This window comes from Staurois parvus, unplaced genomic scaffold (assembly GCF_062004578.1).
Source record: "Staurois parvus isolate SC_StPar_1 unplaced genomic scaffold, SC_StPar_1.0 ptg001352l, whole genome shotgun sequence".
Taxonomy (NCBI): domain Eukaryota; kingdom Metazoa; phylum Chordata; class Amphibia; order Anura; family Ranidae; genus Staurois; species Staurois parvus.
The window spans coordinates 202,747-226,166 of record NW_028319148.1 but is presented as its reverse complement, the minus strand read 5'-3'; the positions used below and the strand labels follow the sequence as shown (position 1 = coordinate 226,166).

Genomic DNA, 23,420 nt, shown 5'->3' with positions numbered 1-23,420 from the left:
ATTTTTTTGCATGGAAATATGTCGGTTTTTTTATTGTAGGCCTGTAATTCTTAGGAATAACTCACTGAAATCTGTCTGAACAAGAGTCTAGTAAACATCCCGGGTATGATAAAACTTGAAACACAAAATCATAAATTATAATATACTAAATAATCATAAAAAATAATAATATAATAACATTAAATGTAATTCAATAATATAATCAAACCAAAAACACTGAAATTTGAAATATAGCGCCAAGTTCGCACATCGCTGAGCAAAGTCGCAGAATCATTTTCAGTGTCTGATGAGGAATTTCCCCCACGAATCGTTATCACTCAATTCTGCAAGTGGTTCTGATTTACTATCGCTGTTCTCTAGCCGGTCTAAAACCGCTTTTGACCTAAAGGGACGCTTTTTGGACGCCATGGACGTTTCTCAGTTTCCAGGCAGAAAGAACAGTAAAAATGCAGGCAGGGCGCCGGACAAAGCACTCGGGACAAAATGTATGTGAAATGGTTTGATACAGGAATGTTATACTATGTGATTTTAGTGTATTTAGTGAATGTCACTTTTTCACATTTTTAAATGTCCCTACGCCGCAGGGAACGGAACCCAGCATCGGCCGGAGGACATTGCCAGGGACACTGCAGGGGGGACATCGCGGGAGCGCATGACAAGGTAAGTGAAGAAGAGATCCCAGAACAACGCTGCAGTGTATTCCCGAGTGTAGCTCAGGGGGGTTACAGCTTGTGGTGCTGAAACTTTACCCCGAGCAGGGGCGAACTGACCATTTGGAAACTCGGGGACTGCCCGAGGGCCCCAGGGTGAGTAGGGGGCCCCATGAGATGCCCCTGGTACCTTTTTCATAGGCTTTTTTGAGTTTGGGCAAGGACACAGGGGCCCCATGATCCCCTATTGCCCGGGGGCCCCATGAGTTGTCAGTCCGCCCCTGACCCCGAGCTACATTTAGGAATACCGCCAGTAAGGTTAAAGCCTGTTGTGTTTTATGTAGGCTACAAGGCAGGATTACAGCACACCGAAAGCACAAGAAAACTAGTCACCCTTAAAATCTACGAAGCTCTTCACTTCAGTTTGTTGCATTAACCCCTTCCAGTCCGGACACTTTCACCCCCTTCCCGTCCAGGCCAATTTTCACCTTTCAGCGCTATCACACTTTGAATGACAATTGCGCGGTTATGCAACACTGTACCCATATGAATTTTTTAGCATTTTTTGAGACTGATAAAACTTTATTTTGGTGGAATTTATTCACCACTGGGATTTTTTTTTTTGCTATATAAATGAAAAAGTCCAAACATTTTGAAAAAAAGTGTTTTTCTTATAAAAGTTTGCAAATAAATAATCTTTCTTCATAAATCTTGGTCAAAATGTATTCAATTATCTTTTTAGTAAAAAAAATAAATCAACCAAATTAGTTTATTACCAAAAATTATAATTTTTCTACCTTTTTGTTTTACATTTTTATTTTTTTATATTATTATATTATTATTTATGTTTTTTTTTTTTTTTTTTACATAGTGACACTGTACTACTTGTGGGGGGTGATGAAGTTTTTTTTTTGCACTGAGTGCTTTTACACCCATAAAGGCTGTAAAAGCAATTCTTCTTCTTCTTCTTCTTCTTCTTCTTCTTATTATTACTATACAGGATTTATATATTATTATTACTATACAGGATTTATATATTATTATTACTATACAGGATTTATATAGCTCCAACAGTTTGCTCAGCGCTTTAGTATATTAAAAATGACTTTGAAATTACATTAACATGTTAAAAAACATATATGATATTTTAGCAATTGGGTTTACATACAATATACTATAAAACTTGGAATTATTATTATTATTGTTGTTATTATTATACAGGATTTATATATTATTATTATTATACAGGATTTATATATTATTATTATTATTATTATTATTATTATTATTATACAGGATTTATAGATTATTATTATTATTATTATTATACAGGATTTATAGATTATTATTATTATTATTATTATACAGGATTTATAGATTATTATTATTATACAGGATTTATATATTATTATCATTCAGGATTTATATAGCACCAACAGTTTGCTCAGCGCTTTACAATATAACGGGAGACAATACAGCAACAATACAGTTCAATACAAGAGGGAAAGGAGGGCCCTGATCCTGGGAGCTTACAATCTAAGAGGGAGGGGCTAGTGGTACAAAAGGTAGTAACTGTGGGGGATGGACTGGTAGGAGGAGTAGAAGATTCCATTATTAGCTGAGGGCAGGATAGGCTTCCCTAAAGAGATAGGTTTTCAGAGATCAGCTAAAGGTGAGCAGAGTAGGCGATAGTCTGATAAATTGGGGTAGAGAGTTCCAGAGGATGAGGGAAGCTCTGGAGAAGTCCTGGAGATGAGCATGGGAGGAGAGGAGGGAGCATTTTTGCAGCCATTGAGAAATACTGTGTGATTGGTCACAGCTTGTCACATGGTACAAGGCTGTTGTGAATAGCCTTGTACCATGTGATCTCTGTGATCACAGAATTCACACGTAGTAAGCAATGATGTCAGAAGGGACATCTTGCTTACTACTCTGCATGTGATCACTGACTGGCCAATCAGTGATCACATGATCGGGACCTCACACAGAGCTCCCGTACAATGATCGGTGTACCGCTGTGTCCGGAGGACACAGCTAGCACCAGATCGCGGTGCTGCGCGCTCCCAGGGAATGCGCACAAGCAGAGAGCAGGGAGGATGTTTATAAACGGCCACCCGACCCTGCACTGCCACCGTCCGGCCGTTTATATACATGGGCCGGATGGGAAGTTGTTAAATTGCGATGCACTGTGCGTTTTTTGCTGCATTCTTTGTGCATTTTGGTAAAAGCATGAGTTACGTTATAGTCAATGGCAATTCATGGAAAGTGCAATACAGGCACACCTTGATTTATGAACACCTCGGTTAACGTAATTTTCGGTTTACGAATGAAAATCCATTGAAAATAATGGTGCGGTTTACACATTTTTTTCGCAATACGAACGTATTACTGTAATTGGTTTTCAATGCATTTACGAATTAAGTTTTAATGATGTCCCTGTACAGTATTTATGCTTTTAAAGTGCACTTTGTAAAGAGTTTTGAACAGATAAAAAACTTTTTTTAAATTTTTTTCTGACCTCCGGAACGGATTAATTGGTTTTCAGTGCATTACTATGGGAAACTGCGTTTCGGTTTACGAATTTTTCGCAATACAAAAAGTCCCGCAGAACGCATTAAATTCGTAAACCGAGGTACACCTGTATATGCTTTAACTTGATTTCTCAAATCACATGTCAGTCAGGCAGGCCCTTGCACTACTGTTTGTGTTAGATCTAAAGTAGGTTGTACAATCAGATTGTAACGTGTGTGATGAGCCTAAGTGGGAGAATAAAAGACTGCATTTCATCTTTCTTTACTGTTGCCATGCACTCTACCAATGATGGGACAGTTTAGCACCCAAGACAAAAAGGTCAAAGTACCCCATCATGAGCTGTGAGCTACTTTAGTTATATTGGACTTATCTCGTATGTTGCAGACCTTGCCCTTTTTTCACAACATGCGTTTGAGCCCTCAAAGCTACCGCCCCTTCCGCCCACAGCTTGGCCCACTGCCAATAATGGGACAAGGTCATTTAGCACCCAACATTTAATGGGCAAAGTACCCTCCCATGGGCACCAAAAATGGGGGAAAGATCTGAGGGATAAACCAAGAGAGACTTCAAGAACTTAAAATGCAACTTCACTCTCTCAATCACCATTGACTATTTTTAATCCTAAGGCTCCATGTACACTTCAGCTGATAAACTCACGTTTAGGAGCTTTTCTGCGTTTTTTTTTTCAGCAGCCCCTGAACGCTCCCTAATGTTTTCTATGTGTCCATGTACACATCACTGTTTACAGTTGTTTACAGGCAGTTGAGTTTACAGTCGTTTTTTTGAATGCACCAAACTTGCATTCAGGAGTAGATTTTATCAGCGTTTCAAACACCATATTTTTTTAACTCTTTCATTTCCAGATGCTGTTCAGAGCCTTTTTTCATCATGAAAAATGCATGCAAACCGTTTTCCCGGTACTCAAATGGACCCGGTACACCATGCTTTGAGGTTTTGCGGGGTCAGTAGGGGGCCCCATGAGATGCCCCTGGTACCTTTTTCATAGGCTTTTTGAGTTTGGGCAAGGACACAGGGGCCCCATGATCCCCTATTGCCCGGGAGCCCCATAAGTTGTCAGTCCGCCCCTGGTCCGGACACTTTCACCCCCTTCCTGCCCAGGCCAATTTTCAACTTTCAGCGCCCGGGGGCCCCATCAGTTGTCAGTCCGCCCCTGGTTGGAGGAAAGAAAATCTCCTCCTCTATGGCCTAAGATTTAGTCCTCGGGCACACAGGACATTTTCCTAACTCTCCTAGAAGACTTGCAGTACCGTTTTGGCAGAAAAAACATCTGACACTTGTAAAAATGTGTAACACTTTTATGCGCATTTACAGGTATCAAGCTCTTGGACAATAATTAATTTAATTGCATAGAATAATATTTTTTTCTGGCCATTCTAATTAACCCCTCGCCTACCGGGCACTCATACCCCCCTCCTGCCTAGGCCAATTTTCAGCTTTCAGCACTGTTGCACTTTGAATGACAATTGAGCGGTCATGCAACACTGTACCCATATGAAATTTGTATCATTTTTTTCACACAAATAAAGCTTTTTTTTGGTGGTGTTTAATCACCTCTGGTGTTTTATTTTTTGCGCTATAAACAAAAAAAGAGCAAAAAATGAAAAAAAAAAAGGTTTTCTTTGTATCTATCATAAAATTTTGCAAACAGGTAATTTTGTTCCTTCACTGATGTGCGTTGATGAGTCTGCACTGATAGGCAGCACTGATGGGCATGGATAGGCAGCATTGATGGGCACTGATGAGGTGGAATAAATAGGCAGCACTGATGGGCACTGATGAGGTGGCACCAGGGGCGGACTGACAACTCATGGGGCCCCCGGGCAATAGGGGATCATGGGGCCCCTGTGTCCTTGCCCAAACTCAAAAAAGCCTATGAAAAAGGTACCAGGGGCGTCTCATGGGGCCCCCTACTGACCCCGGGCCCTCGGGCAGTGCCCCAGTTTCCAAATGGTCAGTCCGCCTCTGGGTGGCACAGATAGGCAGCACTGATGGGCACTGATAGGAAGCACTGAGAGGCAGCACTGATGAGTTGGCACTGATGATGCTGCACTGATAGGCGGCACTGATGGGTAGCACTGATGGGTGGCACTGCAGGGCACAGGTGGGTGTCACTGCTGAGTGTCACAGGTGGGTGGCACTGATGGGCACAGGTGGGTGGCACTGCTGAGTGGCACTGATGGGCACAGGTGGGTGGCACTGCAGGGCATAGGTGGGTGGCACTGATGGGTACAGGTGAGCAGCACTGCTGGGCACAGGTGGGTGGCACAGGTGTGCAGCACTACTGGGGACTGATCATCAGGACACTGATCATCAGTGCTCTGATGATCAGTGTCAATCCCTTCACTGACAATCACTGGTTCTTGGCAGTATTGTCCACATGCTGTGACAGTGTGAGGAAAGTGCAGCCAATAACCGACAACTGCATTTACCCTGTGATCGCTGTGTCATTGGACACAGCTGATCACGTGGTAAAAGGCCGACGTGATTGGCCAATTACCGTACCCCATGATCAGCTGTGTCCATAGCACACAGGAATCACCACCAGGGCCGGGTGCGCGGTGCTGCGAGTGTGTCCTGGAATGACATCCATGGACATCGTCCTAGGCTTACTCAACCACGCTGTAGCCGTCCTTCATCTATAGCATGGTTGGGAACCGGTTAATTAACGCTCAAGCAGTAAACACACCTAGTGTTTAGACACGTTTACAAGCATCAAGCATTTTTTCTGCCAAACTCTGCTGCTCCTGGATGCACTAGCAGTGGGGTTTGTCCTGCCTCTAAACGCCCCTGCTACTAAATGCTGCTAAAAAGTGTTTGTGTGCATGGACCAGGGGCGGACTGACCATTTGGAAACTCAGGCACTGCCCGAGGGCCCGGGGTCAGTAGGGGACCCCATGGGATGCCCCTGGTACCTTTTTCATAGGCTTTTTTGGGTTTGGGCAAGGACACAGGGGCCCCATGATCCCCTATTGCCTGGGGGCCCCATGAGTTTTCAGTCCGACCCTGGCGTGGACACATACACTAACATGCAGGGGAGTTTATAGGCAGAAAAAAACCGCCTGACTCCCTTAGAAGCAGCTGCAAAAACGCCCTGTGTGCATGTGCCTTATGGAGAGCAGTATTTTTAGTAAAAAGCTAAGATCAGGTCTCAGGGACATGACCTCAGACTAGCAGAAGGAAAGTTCAAAACTAACTTTAGAAATGATTTTACTGAAAGAGTCGTTGATGCTTGGAAAAGACTTCCAGAGGTAGGGAGTCGGTCAACAGTAAGTGAATTTTAACATGTTTGGAACAAATATAGATCTATACTCAAAAAGGTAAAAAAGAGGGCAGACTCAGTGGACCACTTGGTCTTAGTCCTTCAATAAAGTCTTCTTCTGAACACTTTACATATTAGAACCTTGGTCAGGTTTGTGTGTGGCTTTGTATCCAGGTGAACCCCACTCTCCTCTTTCATGACAGGGGTGTTAGTGGGAAACACAATTAGGGAAAATCTTCCCAATGGAGTCTCATGGAACAATAACAACCCAACAGGCATTTTAACCCTTTCCCACTCTTTTCATAGCAGCCACAGGTGGCCACACGTTTAAGTTTCTGAGTCACTAAGTTAGTCACCCAGAAAAACTTTGAAGTAGCGTTCATCTCCATGCTAGTTCCAGGCTAGTAACACAACAATTTAAAATCATTGGACCACCATGAAAACCCAGCATGTAGCTTTCTGAAGGAGAAGAGCGTTTATCTATTTACCTCCATTACTAAACCCTAACAAGATACCATCTAGTTTTCTATAGTTTTGTTTATCATAAACAATTTCATATTTTCTTTTATATTTTTTTGTATCTCAGGGTGGCAAAGGGGGATGGCAAAGTCTCTAAAAAAATTAAATGCCCTTTTTACTTACCTAAACCTGCAGTCCTTCCACTTCTACTATTAGGGTCTTTCTTCTGGTGTCCACATCATTGCCTACATGAGGTAGACATGTCATGTTGACTGCCCAGCTTTGGAGCTCTTTCAGAAATCAGAAGAGGACTGTCGATAGCGTGAGTGGACCATCGGAGGTTGGCATGCATACATCTTCAAGGGTTGATTGCTGGTCTTAGAAATGGCGAAGGACCAAGATGGCGGGCTTAGATGAGTTTATCTTGCCATACAAGTTCAGAAAAAAACATGCAGGATGGGTTAGAGGGGGTGGGATGAAGGTCATATTTTGCCTGGAGTTGGGCTTTAAAGTGAGTTAATTGAAAATAGACCTTCTTTGGTGGGATAGGTCCTGAAATGATAGTACATTTGAGTTTTCTCTAAAGCCATGGTTGTCAACGTACAAGGTATTGGGGACCACAGCTGTGGCCCTTGAGATTACCAAGCGTGTGAACATAATGAGAGAGGAATGTTAGTAATTGCAGATATTCTAGAGGAAATGATGGTCAGGGTTTGAAGTCACGATGTAGATGGAGAATGAAGATATACACCAGAATAAAGTGAGTAACTGAGGACATGTTATAGAAGGCTGTCAGAGATCCTTACCATTCCTTTTTTATTCATCTATGCTCCCACTCTTCATTACAGACTGCTGATGTCCGAGGGCAGCTCAGCAAATACCAAAGGGTCACAGGTTGGGCCCTAGTGCTTTAAAGCAGTGGTCTCCAAACTGCAGCCCTGGGGCCCTTTGCTTGTCTTTATCTGGCCCTTGGGGCCGCTATTCCTCCCACTTATGTGAGACACTATTCTGTCAACTGACACCAACAATGGGGCACTATTCCCCTCCCCTAATACCAAATGTGCCAATGTTTACTCTCACTGATGCCATGAAAATTTCCACTCCTGATGGCCACAGTCCAACCCCCGCAAATCTGAAAGATAATAAAGTGGCCCTTGGAAATCCCTACTCTAAATCTCTGACGAGGAACTGTATTTGTACTGTATGCAAACATTTTCCTTTAAATGCAGCTAATTATTTTTCCATCATCAACCCTCAAGCCAGGGTGGGGCTGTCTGATGTGTCTAGGTCAATGTTTCTCAACCTTTTTTCAGTCAAGGCACCCTTTAAAATTATGGACAGTCTGCAGGCACTCTTTAAAATCTAAAAACACTCCAGACTGTCTATAATTTTAAAAGGGCACTCATTCTAAAATGTGAAAAACTATTCTAATACTTTTATATAACGCAGCCACATCCACACATGTAGAACACCCAACATTAGAGGGGAATTTATACTTCCAAAGCAAATATACTTTTGCACACTGGTACTGACTAGTATTCCAGTGTTTCTCTTTTCCCTCAGGTTTTTTTCCATCACTGAGCTAATGTGACCCCAGCACTGATGGAGAGGGGCAGGGGAGGATCAAACTAGGATGCTGTGCAGGCAGCTGACATCCTCCTTATCAACTGATCATGTCATTGGTTGTCAGGACGCTGGCGGCTAGAAGGTCGTAATGGTGCGCAATGAAAACCTGTGACTTTGTGTAACTAAGACAGGCTTGTTCAACCCGCTGGCTTGTATACATGTTTTGGGCAATATTTAGACATTTTGCCAAGGCACCCCTGAAGAAACCTCAAGGCACTCCAGGGTGCCTGGGCAACCTGGTTGAGAAAGGCTAGTCTAGGTCACTGTCTTGGTGTCTTGTGAGAATTCCCTTGTGAGCATTCCCATGCAGTGGTGTATTTAGGTTTTGTGCTGCCCTAGGCAACACAAAAATCGGTGCCCCCCCCCCCACAGAGAGAGCCTGACATTGAGCAACAACACCCCTGCCTCCCACCCAAGAAAGCCTTCCACTACCACTGCCCTCCATACACCAGCCACCATCCCCCAAAGCGAGAGAGTGAAGGACACTCATCTTCACAGCTCTGGACATTCCTGAGAACGAGAGTCGGGCTGTGCATACACCCAGGGGCGGACTGACCATTTGGAAACTCGGGCACTAGGCGATCGTAAGCGGGAAGTTGTCCTCCCCACCTCCCTCCCCGTAGTCTTCCGGGACACGTCCCAGAAGCAGGGGCGGACTGACCATTTGGAAACTCGGGCACTGCCCGAGGGCCTGGGGTCAGTAGGGGGTCCCATGAGATGCCCCTGGTACCTTTTTTATAGGCTTTTTTGAGTTTGGGCAAGGACACAGGGGCCCCATGATCCCCTATTGCCCGGGGGCCCTATGAATTGTCAGTCCGCCCCTGCATACACCGTCATGAAACCAGCCTCTCTCAGAACCCACCATGCCACGTGTGTCCCATCTTCTGTCCCTTCTTCTGAGGGGCAGTGTTGCCCCCCCTGAAAAATGCCGCCCTAGGCAAATGCCTTGTTTGCCTTGTGGTAAATACACCCCTGTTCCCAGGTATATGCTATTTGTAAAAAAAAGTGAAAAGTATTATAGATTTATATAAGTTTGAATATTATATTAAAAGGTATAAAACACAAGATTGTATTTATAGTAAAACTCAGCATAAAAGGTAACCGCTGTGAGCAGGATTTGAACCTGCGCGGGGAGACCCCATTGGATTTCAAGTCCAACGCCTTAACCACTCGGCCATCACAGCCTTGTGAGCATGACAGCTGTAGGTATGATTATACATCAATCAAATTCTTATCTTGCGTAGAGTAACTTTTTCATTGTAAGGTCAATAATGAAATAAATTCAGCCTGAAAAACAAAGCATACTATATACTTACCTTTCTGACACCCTGCAGGATTAAACTCCTCTGAGTTGCTGGTCATAGCCATTGAATGTGTACAAAGCTCTCAGACGTGTAAATACCTGCTCCTCTCGCTGGCTCATAAGTCACTACAGGAGGAACAAGCCAACTAGAGGAGCAACAGTGTGGCAGCTGATGCAAGTGTTTCAGTTATGGCAATTCTGATCCAATCTCTTTTCAGAAGATCAAGCTTTTTTGTAACTTTTACGCCTCATGCACACCAGGCTTTTTTACAGCCGCTTTTTTTGGCTTCTAACGTGTTTTTTTTCTGCAGCCTGTTATCTTACGTGTCCATGCACACATAGGCTTTAACAGGGGCGGACTGACCATTTGAAAAAAACTCGGGCACCGCCTGAGGGCTCGGGGTCAGTAGGGGGTCCCATGAGATGCCCCTGGTACCTTTTTCATAGGCTTTTTTGAGTTTGGGCAAGGACACAAGGGCCCCATGATCCTCTATTGCCCGGGGGCCCCATGAGTTGTCAGTCCATCCCTGGGCTTTAACCACTTCATGTCCGGACACTTTCACCCCCTTCCTGTCCAGGCCAATTTTCAGCTTTCAGCGCTATCACACTTTGAATGACAATTGCGCGGTCATGCAACACTGTACCCATATGAATTTTTTAGCATTTTTTTTAGACAGATAAAGCTTTATTTTGGTGGTATTTATTCACGACTGGGATTTTTATTTTTTTTGCTATGTAAATGAAAAGGTCCAAAAATTTTGAAAATAAAGTTTTTCTTATAAAATTTTGCAAATAAAGAATATTTCATCATAAATCTTGGCCAAAATTGATTCCATTATCTTTTTAGTAAAAACAAAATAACCCAAATTAGTTTATAACCATAAATTATAATTTTTAAACATTTTGTTTTACATTTTTATTTTTTTTTATATTATTTTTTTTTTTTTTTTTCACATACTGTCACCCTAGCAGTACAGTGTCACCATGGTGACACTGTACTACTTGTGGGGGGTGATGAAGATTTTTATTTTTTTTTTACACTGATTGCTTTTGCACCCGTAAAGGCTATAAAATCAATCATTTCTCTTTCTCTCTGTCTGCATTCTTGCAGCCATTGAGAAATAATGTGTGAGCTGTGATTGGTCACAGCTTGTCACATGGTACAAGGCAGTTGTGAATAGCCCTGTACCATGTGACCTCTGTGATCATTCACAGATTTCACACGTAGTTTAGACTCCTCAATAGGGTTCATGTATATACTTTCTCTTTATGAGTACTTCACTATTTGTTTTTTTGACCGTTCTTATTAAGTCCTAATGGCGCTGGCACTTGTGGTACCTCCAGGCCACAACAAGATGGCGACCGCGGCTTTATAATATACCTTTTTTTCCTATAATATATCCTTTTGGTACTTTCAAATATTCCTTGAGGCGTTTGTATTGCTTTATTGACTTCAGTGTCTTTATCCCCCTTTTTTGGGTGTTTTTCCTGTACATCGGGACTCCGGTCCTTTCAGTTAGTGTTTTGGTGTTCGCTGGTCTTCTTAAAAATAGCTTCCGATTGCGCACGCTCTCGGGGCTATATAATAGCTTGCATCACGTTAGTTGTAGGCACATCCCCTTGATAACGTGCATGTGCATGAAATGCATCAGAGAGGAACCTGCTGTACTGACGTCATGACGCCGCATCCTCACGAAGGTCTGGCGGCCATTTTTACTATTCATGATACCAGTTCTTTGTGACCCACGTGGATGATTCTTTAATAAATAATACTACACTATAAGTGCTCCTGTTGTGGCTTGTTTTTGCGAACTCTTTTCCCCAAGGTGGATTGTAATATTCCTGCTGGCTCTGTTTATGGTGGAGAGTTTTTCCTGAGCCATCCTGTAATGCAGTGAGAGGCCAGTGGTGGTGCCGGAGTCATCCCTGGAAAGCTGTCAGAGGCCAGTGGTGTTTTCCTTGTCTCCATTCCATGATTTTCCTGATGGAAGTTTTCCATACCTGTGGAGGAGCTGGATACTGTATATTTCTATGCGCATTTAATATGCGCTTCTGGTGAGTGCATTCATATAGCAGTTTTCAAGCACAGAGTCACTTTCACCCGCTCATCACAGAGATTTTTGGGACATTTTGACATTCATCCGAATTATCTCATCAATTTTATTTACATTGCACTGTTCACCTATGTCACTTTATATTTATTTGTTCATTTATTTATATTTATCTTCTCACTTTTAGGCGATCTCTGAAAACCTCTCTCTTCAGGGAAGCCTATCCTGCCCTCAGCTAACAATGGAATCTTCTACTCCTCCTACCAGTCCATCCCCCACAGTTATTACCTTTTGTACCACTAGCCCCTCCCTCCTAGATTGTAAGCTCCCAGAATCAGGGCCTCCTAACCCTCTTGTATTGAACTGTATTGATGCTGTATTGTCTCCCGTTATATTGTAAAGTGCTAAGCAAACTGTTGGCGCCATAAATCCTGTATAATAATATATAAATCCTGTATAATAATAATAATAATATATAAATCCTGTATAATAATAATATATAAAACCTGTATAATAATAATAATATATAAATCCTGTATAATAATAATAATAATAATATATAAATCCTGTATAATAATAATAATAATATATAAAACCTGTATAATAATAATAATATATAAATCCTGTATAGTAATAATATATAAATCCTTAAATAAATAAATAGTGCAGCGCTACATCCTAAATAAACATATAAATATATAAAATAATCAAATCAATAAATGTCTGTGCAACAGTGCAAAAGTGTAATTCGTGTGTTCCACCAGGAAACAACAAAAGTGACCACATGACACATATATAAAATTAATAAATTATTAACCACATCAGTATATATCATAAACATGTGCAAACTTGCAAATAAGGTGTAAGATTGCAGCCATTATTGGATATACACAGTGTGAACACTGGATGGCACCTGCATGAAGATTGTGTATGAAATACACTATATATATATATATGGACATGTTTACACAGAGTGTTGGTTTTTAGATTATTTGTGCTTTATAGGTTATTAAGTCACTTGGTCACTTTGAATATTCCCGTATAGGGTGCACATTGATTGCACTTTATTAAGCAATATTTGTCACTTTGTCACTTTTATGTTTTGGTGCAATACACGTGTTACACTTTATTTGCAAGTTTGCACATGTTTATGATATATACTGATGTGGTTAATAATTTATTAATTTTATATATGTGTCATGTGGTCACTTTTGTTGTTTCCTGGTGGAACACACGAATTACACTTTTGCACTGTTGCACAGACATTTATTGATTTGATTATTTTATATATTTATATGTTTATTTAGGATGTAGCGCTGCACTATTTATTTATTTATTGATCTAACTTACACTGGTAGGAGGTTAAGTGTTGGATCAGCAGATATAGACTTTAGCTCTGAAGAAGGGGGTTTGTCTCCCAAAACGCGTCAGTTATCCCTAATTAGGTCACAGCATTGTATTGGACTGTCATTGCAGACTACCTATTTTGCTTTTATTCTCCTTTGCTTTGTGAGTATATATTTATTTGTTTTCTCAATAAATACATGGTGTACCACGGTAATGCACAATGAGAGTGCGCCCTTGTTTGCTTTTTTTCACCAGAATAGGTCCCAAGACAGAGCCCTGGGGTACCCCACAAATCCAGACCATTTGGAATATTCTAATCAAAAACAAAATAGGACATCAACAAAAATAAAATGAAATAAAGCAGCTACTGTGCAATTGTGATACCAGTTGTAGATCACAGAATAACAGAAAAGCAGCGCAAAATTTAAAATAAATAAATAAAAATCATATAAGAAAGTCCATAACAGTCCATATGTGGCCAAATCTTCTATTTCCAAAAAGCTTAGCCACATGTGGATGTGCAAATACAAACTCTTGTAGTTAGAAGGTTACTGTTCATCTGTCTAACAACACTGGTTTCTGTTAGCCACGAGGGCACACTCCTTTCTAACCATAATGTCTTGTCCATTATGCCCCCCCTCAGGGGCGGACTGACAACTCATGGGGCCCCCGGGCAATAGGGGATCATGGGGCCCCTGTGTCCTTGCCCAAACTCAAAAAAGCCTATGAAAAAGGTACCAGGGGCATCTCATGGAGCCCCCTACTGACCCCGGGCCCTCAGGCAGTGCCCGAGTTTCCAAATGGTCAGTCCGCCCCTGCCCCCCCTTCTCCATCGTACAGACTGAGGCAAACAATGCATTTAAAATACATGCCTACTATTTACTATTAATTTTTTTTTTCCCACGACCTCCCACTGCTACGATTAAAGCCTTCATAGGGCAGAAACGCGGGAGCATAGAGGAGATCTTGTTTTTTTTTTATCTTGGATTAAAATAAAGTATTGCATGTGTCTCGGAAGTGGGTTCCAACTTTACTCATTACATTGAAGAATTCCATGTGTGTGCTCAATCAGACTTCTGTCTGGACAGTACCCAGAGGACAGTGAGCATGTGGCTCCAACGTCTGGTACCAGACCAAGCCACATGCCTTTCAACATTGGTGACTTTGGCAAGAACCTTACATGGGGGTGTCAAAGCCATTCCCAATTATTTTTTCTGTGATCTCACTCAGGATCCTGGTGTTGTGTTTACACTACAGCAGCCAGGAATTTGGATGGGCAAATGGCCACATTCGTTTGGCAGGTGCATGAATGGCACATAGGCTGGGGTCACTTCCCTTCAACTCACATCTGAACTGAACCCAAATCTCACTGTAGTGGTGAAAACAATGGGCTGTACAGTAGGCCACCAGGGGAGCATGTGACAGGGTGACAACGCAGGCACACAGTTTGGAGGCAGTTGCCAACTCATAGTAGAAAGTGCCTGAACAAGGAGTTTAACAAGATTACCCAGGATAATTTACTGAAAACTATAGATTACAGAATACTTTGACCTGTTAAAAATTGTAAAAAATTTTAGTGGTTGGGGTTAAATTAAATTAATCAAATAAACAGTGCAATACCCAACAAATGATACATAAAAAGAAAAATACTAGTATAAAAATTTTAAAAGTGTCCAAAATAAATGTGTCCAACAAACAAAAAAATATAATAAATTTCACATAATATCCAAATAAAATTTGATCAATTCAGTCCAATGCTTTGGACGGCTGGTGAGGGGCATAAGCTGGCTATTCCTTATGCTAAGTATACGGCACTTTAACTAAGGTGGAGCGTTTTGTTTGGAGAAAGGAAGTTGAAGAATCTTCTTAGTCTGGTGTGGTGGAATGGAGGTCTGGAGGCGTTAAGAGGGGGTGTAGGATCCCTAAAAGTCCTAAAAGGCTTACTATTCGCCAATATCTGGTGAGTGCGATTAATGTTGGTTCCTCACTGGTGGATGGTGGAAGCACTTATTACAGAAGGATAATCACATTATAAATGTATTCGTTTTTGGTGAAGCACTTTGAAGTTGAAGAAAAAGGCTAAAGTTTCATAATGTTATATATATATTTTGATGATTTTTGATATTTTGATGGACACATTAATTTTGGACACTTTAACCACTTCCCGACCGGCCGTTGCATATAAACGGCCGGACGGTGGCACTGCAGGGTCGGGTGGCCGTTTATAAGTGGCCTCCCCGCACCCTGCTTGTGCGCGCTCCCTGGGAGCGCGCAGCACCGCGATCCGGTGCCCGCTGTGTCCTCCGGACACAGTGAAACACCGATCGTCGGACGGGACCTCTGTACGAGGTCCCGATCATGTGATCACTGATTGGCCAATCAGTGATCACATGCAAAGTAGTAAGCAAGATGTCACTTGTGACATCATTGCTTACTACGTGTGAAATCTGTGAATGATCACAGAGGTCACATGGTACAAGGCTATTCACAAAAGCCTTGTACCATGTGACAAGCTGTGACCAATCACAGCTCACTCAGTACTTCTCAATGAGTGCAAGAATGCACACAAAGAGAAAGAGAAATGATTGCTTTTACATCCTATATGGGTGTAAAAGCAATCAGTGTAAAAAAAAATCTTCATCACCCCCCACAAATAGTACAGTGTCACCATGGTGACACTGTACTGCTAGGGTGACAGTATGTAAAAAAAAAAATAAGAATAAAAAATAATAATATAAAAAAATAAAATAAAAATGTTAAAAAAAATGTTTAAAAAATATAATTTTTGGTTATAAACTAATTTGGATTTTTTTTTTTTTACTAAAAAGATAACGGAATAAATTTTGGCTAAGATTTATGATGAAATATTATTTATTTGCAAAATTTTATAAAAAAAACACTTTTTTTCAAAATTTTTGGACATTTCATTTACATCGCAAAAAAATACAAATCCCAGTGGTGAATAAATACCACCAAAATAAAGCTTTATCTGTCTCAAAAAAATGGTAAAAAATTCATTTGGGTACAGTGTTGCATGACCGCGCAATTGTGATTCAAAGTGTGATAACGCTGAAAGCTGAAAATTGCCCTGGTCAGGAAGGGGGTAAAAGTGTCCGGACTGGAAGTGGTTAAATCACATTATGAGTTTTTCATTCTATTTGGATATTATGTAAAATTTATTGTGTTTTTTTTGTTTGTTGGACACATTTATTTTGGACACTTTTAACATTTTTATACTATTATTTTTCTTTTTATGTATCATTTGTTGGGTATTGCTCTGTTTATTTGATTAATTTGATGATTTAGTGTTTACACTAGTGCACAGCAGCATCTTATATTTTAGTGGGAGGGGTTTGTTCTGTGGCGCAGGAGTATATATTTATAAATCTTTTTGAGTAGTTAAATTAAAGCCTAGTACAATTGGGCCGAATGTCGGGCGGCATCGACTGGTTCAATAGAAACTGTCCAACACTGTATGTACAGCAGGCGGTCCGTTCGGTCGGCTTCTGTCGAAAAGGCATTATTAAAAAAGGTCTGCCGATCGGCTCCCGATCAGCACTCTCAGCAAATGGCTGGAAGTGCTGACCAGAGTGTTCTGGTGGGGGGGGGGGAGGGGCTGTCAGAACACAATAGCACAGCAAGAAAGATCGCTGTACTAACATCAGATAGTTAGTACAGCGGCTGCTCCTAAGTAGTGATGGGCCAAACACCCCCCTGTTTGGTTCACACCCCCCTATTCGGTTTGCGGTCAAACATGTGAACCTAAAGTTCGACCGCGAACTTCGAACAGAGCGGACAATTCACTAAGCGGTATCTTACCGCATCTGAGTATGCGGTAAGATACCGCAAAGCTACTAAATACATTCTTTAATGTTTCAGCTGTCAGCCTGAAAATTTAATTTTTTTAACAAAATGTGTGGGGTCCCCCCCATCCCTACCAAACCATTTGAGTCTGGCATGGATTTTGAGTGGAACCCCCACACCAAAATTCTTTTTAAAAATGCCGTGGGGGTCCCCCAATAAAAAATACCAGACCTTTATCCGAGCATGGTCAGGAAAGGGGGGGCCGAGCACCCCCCCTCCTGAATCATACCAAGCCACATGCTCTGAATATGTGGGAGTGATTTGGGGCAGGGGTGCTCCCCCCAAAGCACCTTGTCCCCATGTTGTTGGGGACAAGTGCCTCTTCCCCACAACTGTGACCGGTGGTTGTGGGGGTCTGTGGGTCGGGGGCTTATCGGAATCTGGAAGCCCCCTTTAACAAGGGGGCCCACAGATCCTGCCCCCCCATGTGAATGAGTATGGGGTACATGATACTGCTACCTATTCACAAAAAAAAGTGTAGTGTAAAACATGACAGTAGACAGTCTTTGACAAGTCCTTTATTAAAAACAAAAATGTAAAAAATGTCTCCCAAAGTAGATCAAACATCAACCACGATGCGCGCAGCCAACGCCAACCCGAAAAAAGAAAACAAATGCTCCCTCTAGACGCTGGCTCCCGGCCATCTGACAGCTGCGCCCCAATGACAGTTCCTAAATAGTGTCATGATATCACAAGGGGGTCACCCCCACCCCCTTTTGACGTCATCATGCGCTGTGATTGACCAAAGCATTGCACTTGACCTGTGGTCAGGTACATTGCTTTGTCCAATCACAATGCACTGTCAGGGCACAGTGCATTGTGTGGCATGGTGGGTGAACCCATCGAATGCCCCTACAGTTCATGTGTTTGCCGAACACATAGCCCAACACTACTCCTGAGCTGTCAGTTTTTTTTTTTGTTCGTCCCACTGGATTGCACGAAAAACAACTAGCAGTGTGTACCAGGCTTTGCTTTCTGCAGGGTTCTGTGGAAGCATCTCTGTTAACCACTTGCCGCCCAGCCACTGTAGAAATACGGCGGCAGGGCGGCACTGGCAGGCAAAACCACGTTTTAAAAATGTGTGTTTTGTAAACCAATAGGTGGCGTGCGTGAGGCCCTATCTGTCCCGCCGATCACCGCCGCGGATGTCAGTCGCCGGGTCACAGCCGGTCCTTAGCGGCTGTTTCCCGGCGATCGGCGGTAAACGGTGACAGAGAGCACAGCTGCAGTAGCTGTGCTGTCTGTCACTTCCTTGTCAGCTCGAAGATGAGCTGATCGAGAAAGAACAGTTTCTCTCTCTCGATCAGCGGTGTCCTGTGCATCACACACCCCCGCCCCCTAGTAAAACACTCCCCTCACTCCTATAACCCTTCCCTGCAAAATAAAGTTAACTCCTTCCTCCCCATTGCCATTAGTACAGTGTCAGTATTTTTTTTTTTTGCACTGATCACTGTATTAGTGTTTTTGGGGATGTCAGTGACCCCAAGTCAGTACCCCCCAATGTCAGAATGTCCGCTGCAGTCCTGCCATAAGTCACTGATCACCGCCATTATTAGTATAAAAAAAAACCTAAAAATCCCAGTATCTTTCCCGCCATTTGTAAACGCTATAACTTTCATGTAAACCAATTAATTTACACGTATTGGGTTTTTTTTATAGCAAAGACATGTCGCAGAATGTATTTTGGCAGAAATTTATGACTAAATTTGATTTTTGCATTTATTTTTTACTGGACATGTTTTATAGCAAAAAGTCCAAAACATTGTTTTTTTTCCCTCAAAATTGTCAGCCTTTTTTTATAGCGCAAAAAATAAAAACTGCACAGGCAATCAAATACCACCAAAAGAAAGCTCAATTTGTGGGGAAAAAAAGGATGTAAATTTCATTTATGTACCATATTGCATGACCGCGCAATTGTCCGTTAAACTAGCGCAGCGCTGTATAGCAAAAAAATGGCGTAAATTGCAGTATCTATACCATAGTTTGTAGACACTATAACTTTCACACAAAGCAATCAATATACACTCATTGGCATTTTTTTTACCAAAAACATGGAGCAGAATACATTTTGGCCTAAATTTATAACCAACTTTGAGTTTACTATATATTTTTTTATAGCTGAAAGTAAAAAATATTGTTTTTCTTCAAAATTATTGGCTTTTTTTTGTTTATAGCGTGAAAAATAAAAAGCACACAGGTGATCAAATACCACCGAAAGAAAGCTCTATTTGTGTGAAAAAAAGGACGTAAATTTTGTTTGGGTGCTGCATTGCATGACCGCGCAATTATCAGTTGAATTAGTGCAGTGCCGAGTAGCAAAAAGAGGCCTGGTCATTAAGGGGGGTAAATCCTCTGGAGCTCAAGTGGTTAAACTATTGTTTAAAATTGTAAAAACATGAAAACCCAGCTAGCAGAAGATGTGCAACCAATGGTATCTGAGGCCTAAAATGGTATCAGTGTGATAATGTTATTTCATGACACCTCAACAAGTGCTGGGCATGGGTGTAGGCATGGATTCCTCTTCTCCTCCTCCACTTATCACCTCTTCATTTCCTGATAAGTGTGTCCCAGTGTCAGTCTTCACACATCCCCTCCAGGCTGCATCTAACTGGTTGAAAACTACCATATACTATATCTCCCTCTCATGCCATACAAAGCTGTCCAGATTCTACAGTACACAATCATAACAAAAAGACAGAGTTAAAAAAAAAAAGTATGGTTAGGTTGTGTGGAAAGCTAAAATAATTCTGGGGTGCATAACTAAAGGCATCCCCAGCACAAGAAAGGAGGTCCATTTCCTCTGTATAGATCTTTACACATCATTAGATGGGTCACCAGCACGAGAAAGGAGGTCCTGATTCCTCTGTATAGATCTTTACATATCATTAGATGGGTCACCAGCACGAGAAAGGAGGTCCTGATTCCTCTGTATAGATCTTTACATATCATTTGATGGGTCACCAGCACGAGAAAGGAGGTCCTGATTCCTCTGTATAGATCTTTACATATCATTAGATGGGTCACCAGCACGAGAAAGGAGGTCCTGATTCCTCTGTATAGATCTTTACATATCATTTGATGGGTCACCAGCACGAGAAAGGAGGTCCTGATTCCTCTGTATAGATCTTTACATATCATTTGATGGGTCACCAGCACGAGAAAGGAGGTCCTGATTCCTCTGTATAGATCTTTACATATCATTAGATGGGTCACCAGCACGAGAAAGGAGGTCCTGATTCCTCTGTATAGATCTTTACATATCATTTGATGGGTCACCAGCACGAGAAAGGAGGTCCTGATTCCTCTGTATAGATCTTTACATATCATTTGATGGGTCACCAGCACGAGAAAGGAGGTCCTGATTCCTCTGTATAGATCTTTACATATCATTAGATGGGTCACCAGCACGAGAAAGGAGGTCCTGATTCCTCTGTATAGATCTTTACATATCATTAGATGGGTCACCAGCACGAGAAAGGTGGTCCTGATTCCTCTGTATAGATCTTTACATATCATTTGATGGGTCACCAGCACGAGAAAGGAGGTCCTGATTCCTCTGTATAGATCTTTACATATCATTTGATGGGTCACCAGCAGGAGAAAGGAGGTCCTGATTCCTCTGTATAGATCTTTACATATCATTAGATGGGTCACCAGCACGAGAAAGGAGGTCCTGATTCCTCTGTATAGATCTGTACATATCATTAGATGGGTCACCAGCAGGAGGTCCTGATTCCCTATATAGATCTTTAAACTAGCCATAGATAGATTGAAACTCGAATGAACTGAATTACTCCTAGTGCCAGGTGTTTGCTTTTCTCCATGCTTATGTACTACTTACAAGCTGTCCCAGGTCCAAAATTAATAATGAGCAGAAATAAGTTTGATCCTCCACAACAGTCCCAATTGCCCTTGGGATAATTACTTGCCCACCTCTGCTCCACATAGATCTTCAGTTATCACTATAGTGATCCTCAGCAGATGGCAAGAGGTCCTGATTCCTCCATTTAGATCATTAGTTATCAATAGAGGGATCTCCATCAAGAGGAAGGAGGTCCTGATTCCTCTATATAGATCTTTTATCACTAGAGGGCTTCCCAGCAGGAGGAAGGAGGTCCTTATTCCTCTATATAGATTTTTTTTATCACTAGAGGGATCACCAGCGGAATGAACACTTCATCTCCAACTCCATTTTCCATCTCCCTCTCACCCTATACGAAGCTGTCCAGAGTCTAAAATACACCAACAAAAAGATAGGGTTCAAAACAATGTGGCTAGGTAGTGTGCGAAGATAATAGAATTCTGGGGTGCATAAGTAGAGGGATCCCCAGCAGGAGGAAGGAGGCCCTGATTCCTCTTTATAGATCTCTAGTCATCACTAGATAAATCACCAGCAGGAGAAAGGAGGTCCTGATTCCTCTACATAGATCTTTATTTAGATTTCATTTAGAATGTTGTGTCCAGTTCCAGAGATCTCACTTACATTAAGAAGACAGAATGAGCACAGAGACAGGCAACAAAAATATCAGAAGACATCAGGAACTGAAAATCTACAATTCTGAGGGCAGAAGGGAAAACGGGGACAGGACAGAAACCTTTAAATGTATGAAGGGTGTAAATAAGGTGTATGTAAACTTTCAGTATGAAGCTAAGATCAGTAACACGGGTAATGAGTCAGTCAACAGTAAGTGAAATGAAACATGCTTGGATGAAAAAAAAATTGAAAAAGTGCAGAAATAAAAAAAAAAACGTGTGGGGTTCTTCCTAAATACACTGTACATATTAGACCAGCAATGGGCAAACTACGGCCCGCGGGCCGTATATGGCCCGGCGGACCTTTTAATCCGGCCCGCGGAGCTAGGCTCCTCTCACAGTCCGCCCTGAATGAAAATCTGTCTCCTATGAGGATCTGTCCCCCTCGACGTATCTGCGCATGTGCCGGAGATCGCGGATCGGCTGCTAATGCCTGAAACTGGCACATGCGCAGATACGTCGAGGGGGACAGATCCTCATAGGAGACAGATTTTCATGCTACACCGGAACGGCGAGAGGAACGCGCGGAGCAAAGGTAAGTGAATTGACACAGGGGGGACTTGGGGACTTAATATGGGGGATGAATTACTATATGGGGGATGAATTACTATGGGGGATGAATTACTATATGGGGGATGTATTACTATGGGGAATGAATTACTATATGGGGGATGAATTACTATATGGGGGATGAATTACTATGGGGGATGAATTACTATATGGGGGATGAATTACTATGGGGGATGAATTACTATATGGGGGATGTATTACTATGGGGAATGAATTACTATGGGGGATGAATTACTATAGGGGATGAATTACTATATGGGGGATGAATTACTATAGGGGGGATGAATTACTATATGGGGGATGAATTACTATATGGGGGATGAATTACTATGGGGGATGAATGAATTACTATATGGGGGATGAATTACTATATGGGGGATGAATTACTATGGGGGATGAATTACTATGGGGGGTGAATTACTATGGGGGATGAATTACTATATGGGGGATGAATTACTATGGGGGATGAATTACTATATGGGGGATGAATTACTATACGGGGGATTAATTACTATGGGGGATGAATTACTATGGGGGGTGAATTACTATGGGGGATGAATTACTATGGGGGATGAATTACTATATGGGGGATGAATTAATATGGGGGATGAATTACTATGGGGGATGAATTACTATATGGGGGATGAATTACTATGGGGGATGAATTACTATATGGGGGATGAATTACTATATGGGGGATGAATTACTATGGGGGATGAATTACTATATGGGGGATGAATTACTATGGGGGATGAATTACTATATGGGGGATGAATTACTATGGGGGATGAATTACTATATGGGGGATGAATTACTATGGGGAATGAATTACTATGGGGGGTGAATTACTATGGGGGATGAATTACTATGGGGGATGAATTACTATATGGGGGATGAATTACTATGGGGGATGAATTACTATATGGGGGATGAATTACTATGGGGGATGAATTACTATATGGGGGATTAATTACTATGCTTACTATGGGGGAATATTACTATACTTACTATGGATGACACATACACATTATTCATCTACTCTTGGTCTGGCCCCCGGGTCCAATATATGAACCCATTGTGGCCCTCAAGTCAAAAAGTTTGCCCACCCCTGTATTAGACCCTTTCCTTGACGAGGGTCTGGTATGGATGTCAAGGTGGATCTCATGCAAAAAAAAGAAGAGCTTGGTATGAATTTTAAGGTGGAC

At 41.9% G+C, this 23,420-nt stretch overlaps 1 non-coding gene across 1 annotated transcript; it reads right to left on the bottom strand.

The window, feature by feature from the left end:
- Positions 1 to 9,649: 9,649 nt before the first annotated feature.
- TRNAS-UGA (transfer RNA serine (anticodon UGA)) lies at positions 9,650 to 9,731 on the bottom strand. Its single transcript has one exon. It is a non-coding gene; the product is annotated as a tRNA-Ser (tRNA).
- Between the last annotated feature and the right edge of the window lie 13,689 nt (positions 9,732 to 23,420).